General features: G+C 38.0%; 1 protein-coding gene across 10 annotated transcripts in view; it reads left to right on the top strand.

Annotated features, from left to right (window-relative positions):
* The window catches only part of Unc5d (unc-5 netrin receptor D), a 533,275-nt gene that overhangs the window by 368,302 nt on the left and 145,538 nt on the right, over positions 1-19,435 (top strand). The window lies entirely within an intron of this gene.

The following is a 19,435-nucleotide window of genomic DNA, read 5'->3' as shown; positions in this document are numbered from 1 at the left end:
AAGATCACATCTCTGAAGAAAAGGCTTGTCTACCATGATTTTCTTGGGCACTGCTGGGAGTATCCAATAGTTAAGTGCCACGCACACTTTGCGTGATGGCGGTATTTGAGGTGTAAACTTCAAGGAAAGTCAGTCTCCTGCCTCCGCATTGTCACCTGGCACCCCAAACTCAGAGGTAGCCCAGATATGTCCTCGTACTTGTGTGCTAGGAACTCACCAAGATATCATTTCTTTACAGCTAGCGAGAGAAAATTTGGACATTGCTTTCTGACCTTCACCAATGTTCCAACATCCTAGTCAAACCCTGACTTGGAATCTTAAGCCATTCAAACTAATTGCCTCTAGCCTTCTGGGTAGGGCATTAAAGCTTACAGAATGAGAACTATCCCAGGACGAGATCCAGTGAAATCCTCATTCTTAGTCAACATAAGGCAGGCTATATTAGATTTGCAGCTGAAACACTCCTAGGAACTAGCTTAACAAGTGTTCCCTGGGGCTAACCTCCACTAGCCCAGAAAAACAACAAAGTTGAGGAACTTACTTAGGCCCACCCAGTCTGTAACCAAAACAACAAACTGAAGAGGAACTCTCTGCACCTGGCTTCTAAGCCAAGGTCACCTTAGTCAGACCTAGCTTTCTTTCAGGTTGTAATCCCTGTTTAGTTCCTGCTAAATTAACAGTATTTACTTTGCTGCTGACTCATTGTGTTCCTAACGAAGGGAGATGTACCTGCACCTTGTTTTGATGTATCTTGACCATTGTACCACCTGATTCTTTCAACCCCTTCTGTATCGACTATATAAACCTGACTCCATATTTGAAAAATACACTCAGACCTTACACCACTCGTGTCGAGTCTGTTTGTCAAAAAGCTGAATCCTGTGCACACCTGGCCAGAACCCCTCGTCCCACGGAACAAGGGACCCCATAAGAAATCCCAGTCCATGACAGTCAAGCGGAGGTCATTTTCTTCTAGTTACCCAGACTCACAAGCGTATTGTGCATGTGTTGTTGTTGTTGTTGTTGTTGTTGTTTTGTTGTACCTTTCAGGCCATTGGGGCTAAGGAGGGGAGACTTGGTTGATTCCTAGGGATATATATGAGTTGGTCTCCTCAGGCTATCTCTATTTATATCCTTGATAGTTGATCATTTTGAGTAGGGGCTGATTTTGTTACTCTTGTATTGCTGTACAAAGACACCATCACTAAGACAACTTATAGAAGGAAGCCTTCACTTGGGGACTTGCTTCCAGTTTCAGAGGGCTAATCTATTATCATCATGGTGGGAAGCATGGCGGCTGGCAGGAAACATGGCACTAGGGTCATAGCTTGGAACTTAAATTTTATCCACAAGATGGAAGCAGTGTAAAAGAGAAAGACGAGGCCTATCAAGGGCTTTTAAAACCTCAAATCTCACCCACAGTAACACACCTCCTCAAGAAGGCCATACCTTCTTATCCTGCTTAAGCAGTCAAATTAAAATATGTGAGCCTATGGGGACCAACCTCACCACCACAGGGACTCTTTCTTCATCCAGACTAACTTTGCCATCCAACATTACTACAAACAGCCTGCCCACAGGTGGTCCCCTCCTTTGGGATATAGCTCCTGCCTTATACAAAACTCATTGTGCTAACTCATGCTTCCAACTTCCCAAGTAGTTGGTTTTTTTAAAGAGTATTTGTTCTTGAATCCCTATTCCCAAAGCCCAAAATCCTATGGATACCCAATAGTACAGAATTTGTATATAATGTATTCACACTCTTGTGTAGTTTATAGCTCTCTAGAGTTTTAATAATGCCTATAGAAAACAATGGCTACATTACTAGTTAAAACAGTGTCTAATGAATATCAAGGAGGATGTCTGCACATATTTGGTAAAAGTGAAGTGTTGTTTTGAATATTTCCAGTTCGTACTTGATTGAGTCTATGGAGACTCAGCCTACCAATAGACCGTTCAACTATAAGTTTTCTCTTAGTTAGTATATACTTGAGACTACTTCCTTCTCTGATTCCTCTCAATGGTCAGGAATGGCTATAGAGCCTGTACCCAGCTATGTGTGATGTTTTAAATTAATTTTTATTTCCATTCATCTGTATGAATGAAGCTTAGCACTGACAGGCCATTATGCAAGTGTGAAAAAGCATACAAACTTGCTAGTTACATTAAACAGTATCCTTACAAACTTAGCATTTAATTTGTAGCAGACTTATATTGACACACATGATCTTAATATTCTGAGACTTCAATTACGATAATAACAGTTCTGATGTGAGACTTAAACTTTTAAACCAGGTGTCTTTGGAAAGCATGTGTCAACTCCTAAATAAGATGAAACTTTGGCCATTTTATCTGCACTGCACTCCTAAGCATTTTCTGGAATCTATAAAATTCCTGTTCAATCAAGACAATTGAACATGGCAGTCTTTTTCCCAGAAAACTAGGAAGCTTGCACATTTTCAGTTCTGTGGCAAACTGTAAACTACACAAAGCAATAATATGCACAGGAGAAGCAAACAAAGGTCCCCTAATGGAAACACTGGAGTAAAATGCTTCTTCTAATGGGAGCAGGAATGGGGAAGATGTGCAGGCAATGTGTGGTACCCCTGATGGTCTCTCTAGAAAGCTCTAGTTAGAGCTTTGTGGATTCATTTCGTAGGCATCTGATGACCTAAGTGCATCCATTTGATAGAAATAAGAACATTTAGCAGAGTTACACAAAGTTCTAGGGAAAGAAGAGTCAAGTTATTTAGTTTTGAAAGGTTACAAATACTGATGCCCAGGGAAAAACAGAGATGCCCTGGCACCTATTGATTTTAAAGTGCTTTTTGGGTAATTATGAGGTTTAAGCAAAAAGAACAGTTTGTATGGTTGTTTTCCTCTGTCTTGTTTTTTCTACAAAGTTATAAAAATAGCCAACTAACTTCTTATAAAATTTCATGAATGTTTCCCTCTGCATGTTCTTCAGCACCATCATATGCATTCTGTTTGGGCGAAACTATTCTTTCTTCCCTGACCTGTACCTCATCTCTCTGGGGGTTCAGTGGGGAAGTGATACCTCTGTTGCTGTCACCCTCCTACATGGAAGATGGATGGATCTGATGATGTTGGAAGAGTGTACATTTACCCCCTTTCCTTTTGCATGTTTGTTGTCTCCTCCTGTCATTCAGCCAAGGACTCTCTCTTCTGCAGGAAACAAGCCTTGGCTCTAGGAGGTTCTGCTGTTAATAAGAAGTTGAGCAGAAGTTATAATAACTCATTGCTTTGCCCGCTTGGAAAGCATGATAATGCTCCTTAGTTGTAAGAAATCATTTTAACAACACTGACTGGTGGCAGTTCATTGATGAGGCCCCTGTGAAACCTGCTATAAATAGCACATGATGCATGTAGAAAAGGGTTCTTCGGTGTGGCTTTTATTTATTTGTAATTTATACTCTGCCTACCTTCACAAAAAGATTTGAGCTGGCTAACAATAAAAGACACATATACAATAAGGTTGTTATGTATGTAGAAATTGAAGATCAAAAATCATATGGAAAGGAGAAGGGGAGAGAGTTATGTTTGCCATTTGTTCCTCCTCATCAAGGCAATGGAAGGTTATGCTGCAACCAACCCTCTCTTGGGCTCACCAGGGTGTGCTTAGCAGGGTGTATGCAATTCATCCTTCATTGATATCAAATAATTCAAAATGTGGTGGGCACAGGCAGGGAGTTGGGTGTTGAAGGAGTCAGAAACCTTGAGAGCTGCTGTTTCGGGCACAAGGTGTCTGAAGAATGCCCCAGAGAAAGCAAAACTATAGAGTGATTATATTTCTCTAATCACTTAGAGTCCTCATTACCCATCACCCAGTTCTCTATCACACTTGCCTGGGATTACACAGGAGCTATTGATTTGTACTACAGACATCTGTGAAAATCAATTTCATAGAGAGGAAGAAAGAGTAGACAGCATCTAACAATGGGTTTTGTGTCTGGCCATAATAGTTTTAGTAACTGAGCATTAGTCACAGAGTCAATGGTGAATGATATCGAATTAAGCCAATATAGGATACCTGGTTTTAATTTAGCCCGAGTTATCTGGGCATCAGCACAGATGGCATTCTGAGCTGAAGTATTCTTTCTTGTTCAGTAACACCATGTTTTGTATGGTATTTGATAAATCATTAGTTCTCCGTAACTCTGTACAAGTAGAGCTGCCACAGCAGTTGTTTTTCCAGATGCTGATGGGTAGATATCCCAATAACCCCGACCCCCACTGGAGGTAGTGTTCCTTTCTGGAGAACACATTAATTGAAGAAGAATATGAGGAAGTCTTGTTTTGTAGTTTACCCACAGAACTGGCAACACCACATATACTTGCTACCACTCTGCCAAAGTTTGAGTCTGAATTTCAAAGCTCCTGTATTCAAGACTTGGTTGCCCACTGATGGGTAGAGGGGAATAATTGGACCATGAAAACTTGGACCTAATATATTGATGAATCCACTGGGGATTTATAATTTATGGCATTTTTGGCACATTGTAAGAACTGCAAAAGGGGTCTTAAGGGAGTAGGAGGTCACTTGGGGCACATATTTGAAGAGTATATTCAAGAAGAATACATTTTTATTTAAAAATACTTTTGTATTTTTACAAACCATAAAAAACTCAAGAAGAAGAAAGACCAAAGTGTGGATACTTCGTTACTTCTTAAAAGGGGGAACAAAATACCCATGGAAGGAGTTGTAGAAACTAACTATGGAGCAGAGACTAAAGGAAAGACAATTCAGAGACTGTTCCACCTGGGAATCCTTCCTATATTCAGTCATCAAATCTAGACACTATTGTGGATGCCAGCAAGTGCTGAATGACAGGAGCCTGATATAGCTGTCTCCGGAGAAGCTTTGACAGTACCCGACTAATACAGAAGTAGAGGCTCACAGTCATCCATTTGACTGAGTACAGGGTCCCCAATGAAGTAGCTAGAGAAAGGATCCAAGGAGCTGAAGGATTTGCAGCCCTTTAGGATGAACAACAATATGAACTAACTAGTACCCTTAGAGCCCCCAGGGACTAAACCACCAACAAAAGAGTACACATGGTGGGACTAATGGCTCCAGCAGCATGTGTATAGCAGAGGATGGCCAAGTAGGTCATCAATGGGAGGAGAGGCCCTTGGCCCTGTGAAGGTCCTATGCCACAGTATAGGGGAATGCCAAGGATAGTAAGAAGGAGGGGGTGGGCTGGTGAGCAGGGGGAGGGTGGAGGGAACAGGGGTTTGTTTTAGTTTTTGTTTTTATTATTTTATTTTATTTTATTTTTGGAGGGGAACCTGGGAACGGAGATATTATAAATAAAGAAAACATCTAATAAAAAAATCTTTTGTAAGCAATATATTTTGATAATGCCCTCTTCCCTCCACAAAATTCCTGAGATCTTTTCTACCCATTCAACTATATTCTCTTCCCCATTCCTCCTCAAAATGATCTATATTTTTTAAAAAGGTCAAAATAAAACAAAAACAAAAAGAATAATAAAACAAAAACTTTACACACACACACACATACACACAAGCATGCACATGCGCAAAAATAAGTCCAGCCTTGGAGTCCATTTTCTGCTGTCCAATTATTCCTGGACTTGGAGCCTTCCCCAGAATGTGGTAGATATACAAGGTGATATTTCATTCATTGGAGAGAACTGATTTTCCTGTTCCCAGCAGATACCAGTTGCTAATACTAGTAGGCTAGGAGAAGGATGTCAAGTCTACTTCACCATCTCTGTGCTGGCATTTGTCTAGTTTGAAATTGTGCAGGTCTTGTGCATGCCATCACAGTCTCTGTTTATCATCCATCCCTGTTCTGTTTGAAAGACTGTTTTGGTGCTATCCACCACCTCTGCCTCTTATAATCCTTCCATTTTCTGTTTCGCATAGACTCCTAACCCTTGTGGGGAGGAGTTTGATAAAGGGCCAAATCCTCCAAAGTCTCTCACTCTCTCCACATTGTCTAGTTGTAGGTATCTGCGGTAATAACCACCTACTGCATGAACCTTCTCTGGTGATGATTGAGTAATGTGAGGACAAGTCATACTAATGTTATTGAATGTGGAGAAATAGCACTGATCATTAACTAGAAGCTTCACCCCACTGACTAGTGTCCATGGTGTTTTGCCAGCTCCCAGAGGAGAAGAATAACCAGCAATATCACCCAACTCCAAACCCTGCAGTCACCCTGCAGTAGTAACCTACCTGCCAGGTACACTGGGGCAATATTGGCACATATGTTGTAGAATGACCAACCACTTTAGATTGGACTTAAGGACCACTCTATGAAATATAACCCATTTGTGACACTGCTAAAGTGGACAAGAACCCAAGACAAGATAGGTCTTAAGGGAAAATACACTACTGTTTTACTGCTAAGAGAACATAGCAATAAACTAACTCCTAATGGCATATTGCTTTAACCATTGATCAGTGTGTTACCCAAACCTCATCAGAAGAGAGTATGTCTTCTTCCCTTATCTTTCATCTCACACACCAGCTGCCTTGAAGTGGTCAGCACTGACCCATGTTGAGTTTCCTACCACAATGTTACAGCTTTACAGCAACCCTTCGGGGCCAGATAACCATGGACTGAAAGAAAGCATTGAAACCATGAGTCAAAGTAAATGTTTCTTTCGTTAGTTGACATTTTCATGTTTCTCATCACAGTGATGGAAATGTGCTCATGTATGCTGTCATCTCCAATGAGGGACACTATCTGCCAAGGAAAATACCCAGTGGTGTAGGACTTCCATCAGTACTTCAGAGTATGTCTTTCCTGCCCATGTTCGTGGATCTTCTCATATCTTGTCATCCAAAAATGTTGGGGGATCTGGTTGTATCCTTTGCCACTCAGCTGATGAATGTCACCCTAGTAACACTGAGAAAGCCCCCAGAAACATTCGTGTATATTGTAGCAGCAGATCAAAAGTAAATGATAGCCATACCAGGTCCATTACCTAGTAAAAACAAAGCTTCAGGTCTGTTTGAAGTGTGTCCTTTAGGCATCCTGACTTCTGTGAATAAAACTGGTGACCCTTTCCCAAGTCAACCAATCAAGGAGAAGTGACTGACATGTGGCAGGGGACATATCAGCTAGCATATGTGAAAGCATGTGGTAGTATGAAAGCGTGTCCCATACAGGTTCCCATATTTGAACACTTGGTCCTGGTGCTATCTGGAGAGGTTATAGGTCCTGGGACGTCCAGCCTCAAGGAATGGTATAAGTCACTGGATGGTGGACTTTGAGAGTTCATAACTTCACTTTACTTCTCTTTTACCTTCTCTGCCTCATGCATTTAGATAAAAGTGTGATCTTTCAATTTCCTGCTTTTGCTGCCTGCAATACAGCTCAGTATTGTCATTACAGATGCTCCTTCTGCAACTGTAAGCAAAAAAGATGAACTATTTCTTGTATCAGTCACTTTGGGCTACCATATCACAGCAACAGAAAGTGATTAATACAAAAAAAATAGTGTGATGTATTGCTATTGGTTGTCTGTGTTCAGGTTCAACTGTACCTGTTCCCTAGTGGTTTCTAATCATTAACACACATGGTTTACACATTCAGTCCAGAAGCCAGTTGGTGGCACTGAATGATCTCCTGTCATTTTTATGATCATATACTTATTTCCTCTGAAATTAGATTATAAATATATTCTCTCTGTGGTAGGATCATTGTCTTGCCAATCAAAAATTGTATTCCTGAAGCTGAAGAGACAAGTCACTCTTTAACAGCATGTTATATTCTTGCAGAGGATCTGAGTTTGGTTCCTAGGGCCCATGTAGAGGCATCTCACAATGGCATAAAGCTCCAGCTTCAAAGGGTCTGACTGTGTGGCTACGTAAACTCACAGATGCATATACCTACACCACAGACACATACACTTACACATAATTTAAAAATAAAAATAAATCTCTAGACCATTCAATTATTGGTACCAAGGAGCTATACACATGGAATATAAACAATATGACTTCCTAAGTATGACCTAAGCAAGAATGATGCCAGTAAGCATGATAGTCTACAAAGTCTAAAGCTCAGGAGACATAAGCTCTAGACAAAGAATGGCAGGAAACTAAGAAATGTTGAGATCAGGAGAACTAGTCTTCGCCAAGAAATAGCACACCAATTGGTTTTCCAATACCAAATGGTCAACCCTAAAAACATAGCTATGCAAATAATATTATACAGACTGTGTAGGTTACATTTATATTTTAGGGACATATGCATGTATGTATATATGTATACACATACACACATATATTCTACATGTGCAAGCACACACACACACATGCGGGGGGTATTAAACAATTAAAGAAAAAGAGGCCATGAATTTGAAAGCAAGCTGGAGGTGGAGGTATAATATAATATGTGTTTAGAGGAAAGAAGAAAGGGAAGGAAGAAATAATGTTCTAATAATCTCAATTTCTTTTTTTTTAAAAAAAGGCTATAATAAAATAACAGATTATCGGGCTGGGAATGTACCCAGGTATGTAAAATAAATTGGCTTACATGTACTTTTACTTAAAACTTTCCAATGTAACTGTGGAGTATTCCTTTAGTCTTTTTTATACCTCTGTCATATTGAGAAGGAGCTAGCAGTAATGAGCCCATTTTAGGAAAAGACATGAGCTATGGCCTCTCTAATTGGTCTGGGGTAGTCTAGAATTGGACAGTACCAGTATATTAAACTTTGATGATGGAATAAACACATAGCGAAGAAAATCTTAACAAGAGAATCCAGCCTACTCTATTGGCACTGGCATCTCCTGATGTTAATTGGAATCTTTTCACATTTAAATCAAAGGGGAAATGCTGTGCTCCATTCCCAAGGAGAGGGCTTGCCTGGTAATGAGGATGCTTTAGGGAGATGCTTGTCCTCTGATATTATTCAAGAGTTGCCTTTTGAACTTGATTTTTGCTGACCCAACTTTATAATCATCATTACTAGCAAAGGGATGGCACAAGAGACTAGCTCAGCCTATTGTGCTTCTGATTCCAGGCCAGCTGTCACTCTCTGTCCTCACTACAGGTGAGAACCTCCCAGAAGGTTCTCCATGTCTCAGGAAAACAATGAAAGACCCTGTGTATTTGGCATGAATCTTTACCCCAAGAGCAACGTGGGTCTCAATTAGTTCATTTTTTTTACCTCCATGAAAACACATATTTTTATAGGAGCATTTGTTTCTTCATTCACAACCAAGAAAGAAGGCGTTTTACCTACATTTTCTATATTTTTGCAGAATACTTTCCTCATAACAATGAATCATAATATATAGTAGCGTGAATACAGTGCCCTCACTGAGATGGTAGTGGAATCAACCAGAATTGATGCAGTCCATGATGTGAAATCTTGTTAGGTTAGAAATCATTATTTGAATAAGAATCCAATTCCTGTTACAGTATCTTGCACTTAAAGGTTCATTTCAGCAGCTAGAAGGACCTTCCATATCTTGGTTAATCTTCATGTTAATCTTCAGGCACTTGGTTGCCGTCTAGTAAGATAAAGAGTAAAATCTGATCCTGAGACAAGCCTTTATCACAGAATCAATAAAAGGTACAGCGGGCCAGGAAGGTGGCTTATTGGGTTAAGTGCCTGCATTACAATCAGGGGACATGAGTTCCCAGCACCCACTTAAGTAGGAAACCAGGGCCAAGGGTTCATGTCTGTAGCATCCATTCTGAGGAGTAAGGAAGAATCACAGAGCCTATTGGCCAGCCAGTGTAGCCCAGTCAATGGCCTCTGAGTTCATTGGGAGACTCAGTCTCAAAAACTAACATGGAGAACATGAAGAAGAAACTGGATATGGACCTTACGCCTCCAAATGCACATGTACACATACATATATTCACATGAGCTCATGCATTTTTATTCTACAGCATATAAAAATAGATAAGAATTAAAGTGGATAATTAATATTGAAATGTAGAAGGAAGATCAGTTGTACTGGTGATGATTCATTTCATTTTTCTTCGACTTACTAAAGCTTCTAGAAATCTGTTTCAGAAGTGCTATAGATACTATGATAAATATAACTTTCCTACTTTGAACTGCTCAAAGCAAACATCAAGTATGGTGGAAAATATAAGAATTCAATGTACAGAAGAAGTGAATGAAATTCTGAGAATGCTGGCGAGTGAGACCCCAGATACCATGACTATTTAAAGAAGCCTGACAAGCAGGTATTCCTGATGGGAAGAGAAAGACAATGAGATCCAAAAGAAGTATCTCAGAGAACAAGTAAAGTTATCAGCTATCTAACACACTTGCTTATATAGACACCCTGACAGGTGTTTGGGGGATTTGAGAGAAACATTACCTCTGTCAAAAATGAATACAAATAGTACTACAGGACATTTTTTAAAAAAAGTTAGGAAGTTAGAAATGTGATCAAAACAAAACTGACTACTTTAAATGTTAATATTATCAGGTAGTCATAATTCAGTAAATTCCAAATACTAATTAAACTAAGTTTAAAATACATCCCTATGTTGGTAATATGGGACTGTGTTGCTGAGAGAAATATTATGCTAACTCTTCATCTTCCATATGAGGAATAGATAATTAATAAAAATCTAGTAGCCACAAAATACACTATTTTAATAATACAAAGACTTAAAGAGAAAACTCAAAGGGAGAATTTAGAGTGGCAGACAGTTTTTTTCTAAGAATAAATTATATGTTTATGTATTTAGTTTTATTAAGGTTAAAATAATGGCTTTCATTATACGTTTTTAACGTATTTGGGTTTTACCTTGGCATAGTAGGTTTTCGCTCAGGTGGTAAAATGGCATTCAAGCTATCCTGTCCAGGGAGACCTTGTCTCAGAAATCAACTCAGTATATTTTCATTTTCTCAATTTTATAATGGACTAGTTCCATTTATTCATTTAAATAATATTTAATATATTTCCTGTGAGTCTTTATAAAATTAACAAAGTGAAGATAGTGATTTCTAACAATGATGAAAGTTCAGTTTGGAGTCTTAGGGAGTTTGTCAATGGTTAGACTACTTACCTAGTCATCATGAGGTTCTGAGTTCAGTCATAGACAGACACAGACACTGAACCAACACAGACATAGACAGACAGATAGACAGACAGACAGATAGCACACACACATGGGGGTACTTTTATTAGCCACCAATACAATATTCATAACAAGACAAAAACCAGAACAATTACATAAGATAGGAGGCACATTAACTCCTAGGCCTTGAACTTCTTATACCCTGGACAGTTATAATCTTCCCCTCTCCCTGCTATAGAATAAATGCATTAACTCCTTTAAGTAGTCATGTGCCCACAGAATGAAGCCAGGATTATCCTATGATCAGAACTCCTCTTTATTTCCCAGATATATAAAGTGGAGTAGCTTAAATTTAGAGTCTATAGTTTGATTTCTTTTTCAGCATATCATAAGCTGTCTTGAGCAACTCTCTCTGAGCAGGAGCCCCTGGTGTTAAGAATCACTGGCATCTCCCATTATCCGAGGCATACTGTGAGGAAGGTAGCCAGAGAAGATACTGGAATTGAAGGTTAAGACTGCTCTGATTCCAATAATTATGTCTTCTAAAAGCTAACATCCCTGAAAATCCAAAAAGCTTTTTCACATTTCTGATCTTAACTATTTTGTCATTTGAATTTCTATCTGCTTTAAAGTTCCTATTTAATAGACTGTAAATTTTTAAATGTGTCTAGGTATATCTATAAAAAGGAAAGAAATACTCTCTGTAAAGTACATTCTTTAGGAAAATTCTTCCTGTTCAAGTTTTTTGTCCTTGCCTTAGTTACATTTTCCATCACTGGGATAAAATATAAAATATCAAATAGTGTTGAAAGAGGAAGGGTTTGTTTGGGCTGTGTTTTGGGTCATGGTTGCTTGGTTCCATAAACATGGGCAGAACATCACATCAGGGGAAGAGAAAAACTTTCACCTTGTATTCGAGAAGAAGCAAAAATCAAGACAGAAGGGAGACAAATAATATAACACCCCCCCCTCAAAGTCTGTCCCCTCTTAAAGTTTGTAGAATCACCCAAAATGGCATCAGTTTCAGAGTTGGCTTTCAATGGACTAAGTGTTCAATGAGCCTGTGGGGGCTTTGTCAAATTCAAACCACACTAGCCCCTGAAAAAATCAACCTGTTCCTGCCCTCCCTACTCATGCCTTTTCTATCCCCTCTACTTTCTCATTTATTAACTTTCACAATTTATAGCATGATAGTATGTAAAAAATATGTTTCCAGGGTTTGTTTCCACTTTTAAGAATTTTTTTTTTCAAAATATGAAATTAGTTTAGATTTGAACTCAAACAAAGTCTAGAACTGTAAATTGGTTACTGGAAGCATTAATGAAATCTAAGTGAAAGTTTTGTTAGATTGATTCTCAATGAAGCAACTATCTTCCTCCTCTGGAAATGGTATCAACAGGGATATGAATATTCTTGGGTTCTTTTGTATTGCCTTATTTGATAAAAGGGCAAACCTATTATGCAATATTATATAGCTGCCTCTGGCCAAATGGTTCAAATCATGCATGTTCCTTCCAGCTTTATACCAATAGAGTTGTGGTTTTTGCCAACCAAGAAAAAAATCTGTGATACTTAGGAAGTCAAAGATCCATGGAATGGAGGGTCTGATCTTATTTGTATTGTTTTGGCCAATGCCCTTCAGGGACATAATTATCCTCCCTGAAAGAGAATATACATGGACTTAATTGTGAGATTCGGTCACATTCCACATTTTCTAAATATTTTCTGACAGCCATCAATATAACTATGCTAACCACTGGCTATAAAACACAAAATGATTCTATTCTATGTCATTTCACAAGTGAAAGAAGGAAAAGGAAAACTGAGATTCAAGTCATGGGCTCCATTGATGGAACCAATGTAAAAAATATTTCTGTCCCAGAATGGCATGGGAGCATTAGAATATGGGCATTTAAGCAGAAAGACCTTTCCAACTCCAGGCTCACGAATCTTAATTTTAAGATTCTACCCTACCTACCTACCCACCCCGATTCCACATAGGATTTTAAAAGACCTGAATATTAATTGCTGATACAACTTCATAGCACCAGGGTTTTCTCAGACTCTAACTTTTGGAACATGAAGTGATATTGTGTCCCAACCAGATACCAAGACAATTCTCTAACAAGCCCTAGCTCCCAGCAGAAAGGTGCTGGGACGTGTCTTTGTGAGCAACTACACTGAGACCCACCAAGTTCCCACATTCTCTGAGTTACTTCAGTGAGCAAGGGTTTACATTCCTAACTCATTCTGTGGTTATGACCAAGAAAGTAGGAAGTCACAAAGCACTAGTCTTATATGAATGTGTGAGGCATTATACTACCACGGATACCACCTCACATCTTATTTCATAGCTCTGAAATTTGCCACAGCTTATAGGAGACTGCATGTTAATGCAGAGAACAATTTGATTCTGGGTCGTGAGACTTTTGGGCTTTTGTCGTTTGATTCTCGCTTTTATTGTCTGTATCTTTCCTCTTTGTTTATGTCTTACTAAGGCTGCATCCTATGTCACAATTCTGGGGGGTCTTCATGTCTCTGATTATAAAACCAAGAGAAACAATCCAATGCGGTATTTTAGAAGGATTTTTCCTCTAGATTCTCTTTTAGCCATCTGGACAATGGAAACGCTACACTTTATACATCTAACTTTAAACTCAGGCTTTTCCTAGTATTAAGTTTATATCTTTTGGAATAAACTACAAGGTACTAGTGGATGGTGCGGTCTGAACCCTTATAAGTTGAAATCACTTAATAATGCTAGTGGAATTCATTGTGGGTGGGGAGGGAAGCATATCAACACATTGTTTTCCTTGTTGGCTTCCTGGATAATCTTAAGGCATTTGCTAAGTTTAATTAGTATATACACTAAGGATTACCAGACAGAACTTCTTTTTCACAGATACAGATTTAATTTTAATGAGACATTAAAGACCTATAAGACATTTTAATGATGCACTAAACATACTGTAGAAACATCTTAAAAATAACTGCAAACTGCTTTTTTTCCATTTGATTACAAGGCATGATATCACCTTTTCTGTATGATTTTAAACTGGCAGAATATGTATCTTTCCTGGAGCAGTACATCCATGTGATAACTCACAACCATCTATAATTCCAATTCCAGAGGATCTGATACTCACTTCTACCCTCTAAGCACACTAGAAATACAAAAAATGCTATTCATACATGTAGATGCAGTGCTCACAACAATTTTTAAATTTGAAAAAAAGATTAAAGTAGAAATAAGGAACAAAATGCTATCATCACTACAGTGATTTCAGATCTTCACCTTTTCTTAAGTTAAAATTAAGCTCCTTATCATATGTGAAACAAAGAGTAAAGGTGTTTGCCTATTGAGCTGCCAACTGCTCCTCACCACCTTAGTTATCTGCCCAGAGTTTCCTAGTGCATATTCCAAGTTTGTCCCTCCACAAAAGAATGTATTATAGCATGTCATAGGCATTTAAAATTGTTGTCTCATAATCACAATTCCAAGCTCTGCTTGGCGAAAGTAAGACTTTTATTGGATCAGAGTTTCTGCTCTTTGATCCTTTTAAGTAAGTGTGAGAAAGAAAGACTGAGATATACTACAAAGAAATGGAAAGCAGAAATTTCTACAGGACAGTTGTATCAATGATGATACTTGAGGGATTTAATACAAGCTCCGGGTTTTCTTTCACATAGTTGATGTTACTAAACAGGAAATCAAGTTTATACTTACTGTGGTTGATTGAGGCAGATTCAACATCTTCCCTATTTTTCGGCTTACCCACCCCCCCTGCTGCTAGCTATTTACATGAAAACTAAAGCTCATTATAGTCTGCAGATTGGAAACCTTCTTATCACACAGAGTCTCTGGGCCAGCTGTCTAAAACCATTGTGTTCAATACTGAAGTTCCTGGGGGACACTATATAAGAACAACTGAGCATTAAGGTCATTCATTCTGCAATCCTCATGTTTAGTGTTTGTCTTCATCAGTGACGAGTATCAGTATCTCCAAATGTATTAAAGAGTGCATTGCATTTTCTCCCTCCATGCAACAATTCTCTCCTCATCCTGAAAAGTCATAGCTTATGTGTACCTAGACAGTAGGACTCATCAAGAAATCATGGAAATACCAACTTGTGTGCTGCCTGAAGTTTCCATCACCACACATACACAGACTAAATGTAGAGCAATCTCTCACTGGAACAGCTTTACAAATTCTTTCTTAAGGTCATTGGTCCTTGATAAGAAAGGTATTGTTGTAGAGGAACATATATATATATGTTCCTCTACATATATATTTATATATATATATATATATATATATATATATATATACATACAGGCGTTGGGGGTTTGAGCTATAGTATTCTTTGATGATGGTATTATGAAGTATATGGCATCAAATAACTTTAATAAATGAGTAAAGTAGTTCAAGTAATATAACACAGGACACTGACATACAATTTGCTAGTTATCATTTCCCGAGCACTCATGATAAACCAGACATCATGCTAGGTTTGAGATTAAAATCTTGTCACTCTATCTCTGATGTTGATGGCATCTGTATGTCAATATTTTATACTTCCCTGGTTTCACAGTCATGAAAGAGAAGTTGGGTATCTGTTTTCTTAGTTACATAAAACCGAAGTACTTGTGAACAATTAATAAACATTACCAAGATGTCTGTCCTTATACTACAAAATCTGAGATGCTCCAAAACCCAAGTGTTTGGAGAGTTGGCATTTAAAATATTCCACTATCAGGGTTTTCAGATTTCGAACACTCAACTTGTATTCAGTATTGTAATATGGCTGATATTTGTGTAAAGCTATATCATGGTTGATAATTGTCTGAAATGCTCTAAAGGGAAACTTTGAACAATAGCTTTATATTTTTAAAGACTAGAACTTGTATTTGTAGTCTGCCAATGTCTATACCTATTTCTAATCCATCTTCATTTATAAATAACCAGGAAATAACTGCACATTTCCAGTAAATAGTGGATTCAAAGGGCAATTGGGGATATATGATTTCAGGTGATTATATTTTATAATATCTGCTAAGATGTCAACAGTCACTTAAGCATTCATTCCAAAAATCTGAGTCTAGATAATAATCCTTAAAACTAATACTAAGCCTAGTTTCATGTGTACATTAAAGGAAGCAAGACAAGTAGTAAAGTGACCAAAATGATTACACTGTTTACTCAAGTTAGGATATCATTGCTGATAATTTGTTCTGTATTTTCCATTTTCCTCACAGTAAACCTCTTATCAGTGAGAAGAGCAGTGCTAATTTTAAAAGAAAAATATGACTTGATATGTCTAGCATAACAATACAAATGAGTATTGGCTTCCTCAACAATGAAATGTTGCCAGTGATATATTGTATTTTAGAGAATAACAGACTCAGTGCTTGCTTAGTTTCTTGTAGTTAGTATTCATGCAATTCTCCCACCTAAATGTAACACATTTGTTCGCCAATAATTGTATTGCTCCAAACATAGAAGCAGCATTGAGTTCAAACACTTATTCTTAGTGCAAGTAAGAGGATGATTCATTAGCACATCTTAATGATGTTTCTGTTTGGCTTCACCTGAACCTTATAAACAAACAAACAAACAAAAAATTCTCTATGATGGTAACTGTTCATCAAAAGAAAATGTCTTCTGTGTGAGACTTCCTGCTTAGCTGTAGCTCTAAATATAGTCGCATAGAAGCTCTATTACTGTTAGACACCATGCAGAAATATTCAAGTTCCTGCTGTAATCAAGATTAAGGACCACACAGGCCAGAATGAGAACATGGTACATTTATCAAGGTGCTCTCTTAACAATAAAAATCCTGGCCTTGAGATTCTCTCTCTCTCTCTCTCTCTCTCTCTCTCTCACACACACACACACACACACACACACACACACACACTCTCCCTCTCTCTTTCTGTGTAAAATAGAGAGAGGTTATATGTAAACATGAGTCTTTGAAACCTTAAATATTATATAAGCATTGCTTGTATTTCTTACTTGTAATCACTCTTTTTAATGCTTAATCTTCATAGTGGGGAGTAGGAGCTGTTCAAAGAGGGTTTATTGGCTCATGGCATTAGTTTTCCATGATTATTGTCTAGATTCTAATCTTTGAAATTAATGCTGTAGGGACTGATGGTATCTTAGCAGATAATATAAAAAATACAATCACCCACATTCTTATCTACTATTGCTCTTTGAACACTTTATCTATTGGCAGTGTGCCGTCACTTCCTGGTTAATTATAAATGAAGACAAATTTATAGACAATGGTTTTGGACTCTATCTTTTGATCTAAATTCATGGAATCTGCTCATAGAGCATTGAAGACAGCAAGCCTAGGCATTTTCAGCATCTTTACTTCCCAAGTCAGCAATTCAAATAACCCCGCAGTCCATATCTTTGTGTGGTTTGCTCCCCATCCTCTAAACTAGAGTGAAGTGAAACACAATTTTAGCAACAAGCCATAGTGATATCAACAGATACCTGTGTTGTGCCTTGCTGGAAAGAGAGCAGTGAAGCCTGAACAGCTGAATCTTCATCAGTGATGACAGCACAGCATCTGCAGGAATAGAAGAATGTGTGAGTGATTCTATTCAAACAGGAAAGTCACTCTCCTTTATATAGTGCTCTCTCTCATTATAATTTTTCACTCATATTTTTAGATACAAGATGACTATGTAATTATGTTGTGTACCTTTATATCCAGAGTGTTGTAGCCTTCCATACTGTTGTTATATTGCTGGCATCATTCATAAGTGGGACAAACATACCAGCTCTTACAATTTCCTTCCAGCCCCAGATGCTCAAAAAAAAAAAAAAATCCTCAACTACTTCTGCAGACAATAGTGAGATAAGTTAAAATGTGAACTCTTGGTAATATTCAAATCAGGATCTGATAATGTAGCCATGTCATTGACAAATGGCATTCATTATGCTTTGGTGTTATGTTGTAGCAAGAAAGTATATTGGACAAGTTAAATATGTTCTCTACAGTTTACAGATTATAATCTGAAATGTATAACATTGACTTATCCATCCATAAAAATTATAAGCAACTGCACAGGGCCTACTGAGGCAATACAAAATCAAGAACAAAAGCACTTGGAAGGAGATGAAATTGCATTTCTGTCGTGAACTAAGATTGAGCATGTCTTTGAGCTTAGGTTTCTAGTGGAAGAGCTTTGTCACATTGCCATAATAACATTTGTAAATAAGACTTGAACAATTGTTAGATGAAGGTATTTCTAAAATGGGACAAATTTCTCACAATAATGTGTAAATGAATTATTGTACTGAGTGACAAGGGATGTTGCAAAATATCAACTCAGACCATGATGCCCAGAAGTAAAGAAAGCAACATGTAACCATACCTGAAAAATTACTCTGCAGCACCAGGAACTTAGCATAGATAGTGATAGCTAATATAGTGCTAGGAACCTAGTGTAGACAGTGATGGATGAGTCTCTGGCTTCTATTGCCCACTATCACCTCCTTGGTTTATATCATCTGAGCATCTTCTACCTAATATGGTGGAGTGTTATTAGTGTTGTCGTTGTTGCTGTTTGTCTTTCTGGAGCTCTGATTATCCATATGAAGCCACCTTAATAAGACAGATGGTGCTGGGGTGGTACTCTACATGGATACACTGTAGAGAAGAATAAATATCCTTTCCATAGAGGTCTAGGCCAGCACTTGAAAGTTACAATTTGCCTTGCTAACACAGAGAAGCCTCTTGACCAACTCTTATGATTTTGCAATGAGAACAAGATAGGCTTTGAAGAAATAGGCACATTTTCAATTGTTCTTTTAAGCCTCCAACATCTAATATTGTCAGTCTGATAAGTGTTTGGCTTTGTAATAGTGTGACAAACTCTGCTCGTATAATGTCATTTCTGTATTTATTAGGAAGAATGAGCTATCCATGTTGTCTGTACCCTGACTCCTTCATCTATTCTGTTACCTGATAGAACTGAGTAAGTATGAGTTGAAGAAGATGGCTGTAGATGAGGAGCAAAGATAAGCAACATTGCATTTTCCAATATCTATATATAGTCAGCTTTGGCTGGCTGTGAGGGCACATGCTTGTATCTATGCATGTGCATGCATGCAAGCATACACACATGCACACACCACACACACATGTATGAACATATACATACAACACATACATATGCACACATGTGCATACACCACACACACATACACACACATGTATATACACTACACATACGAGAGAGAGAGAGAGAGAGAGAGAGAGAGAGGGGATTCTAAAATGAAAACTGCTTAGATATCTTATATAAAGTGCTATACAATCCTCCCATGTAATATATATATATATATATATATATATATATAT

Source organism: Mastomys coucha, unplaced genomic scaffold, assembly GCF_008632895.1.
Source record: "Mastomys coucha isolate ucsf_1 unplaced genomic scaffold, UCSF_Mcou_1 pScaffold22, whole genome shotgun sequence".
In the NCBI taxonomy this organism is placed as follows: Eukaryota; Metazoa; Chordata; class Mammalia; order Rodentia; family Muridae; genus Mastomys; species Mastomys coucha.
The sequence above is the reverse complement of the archived record's forward strand: the minus strand, read 5'-3'. Positions and strand labels throughout refer to the sequence as shown.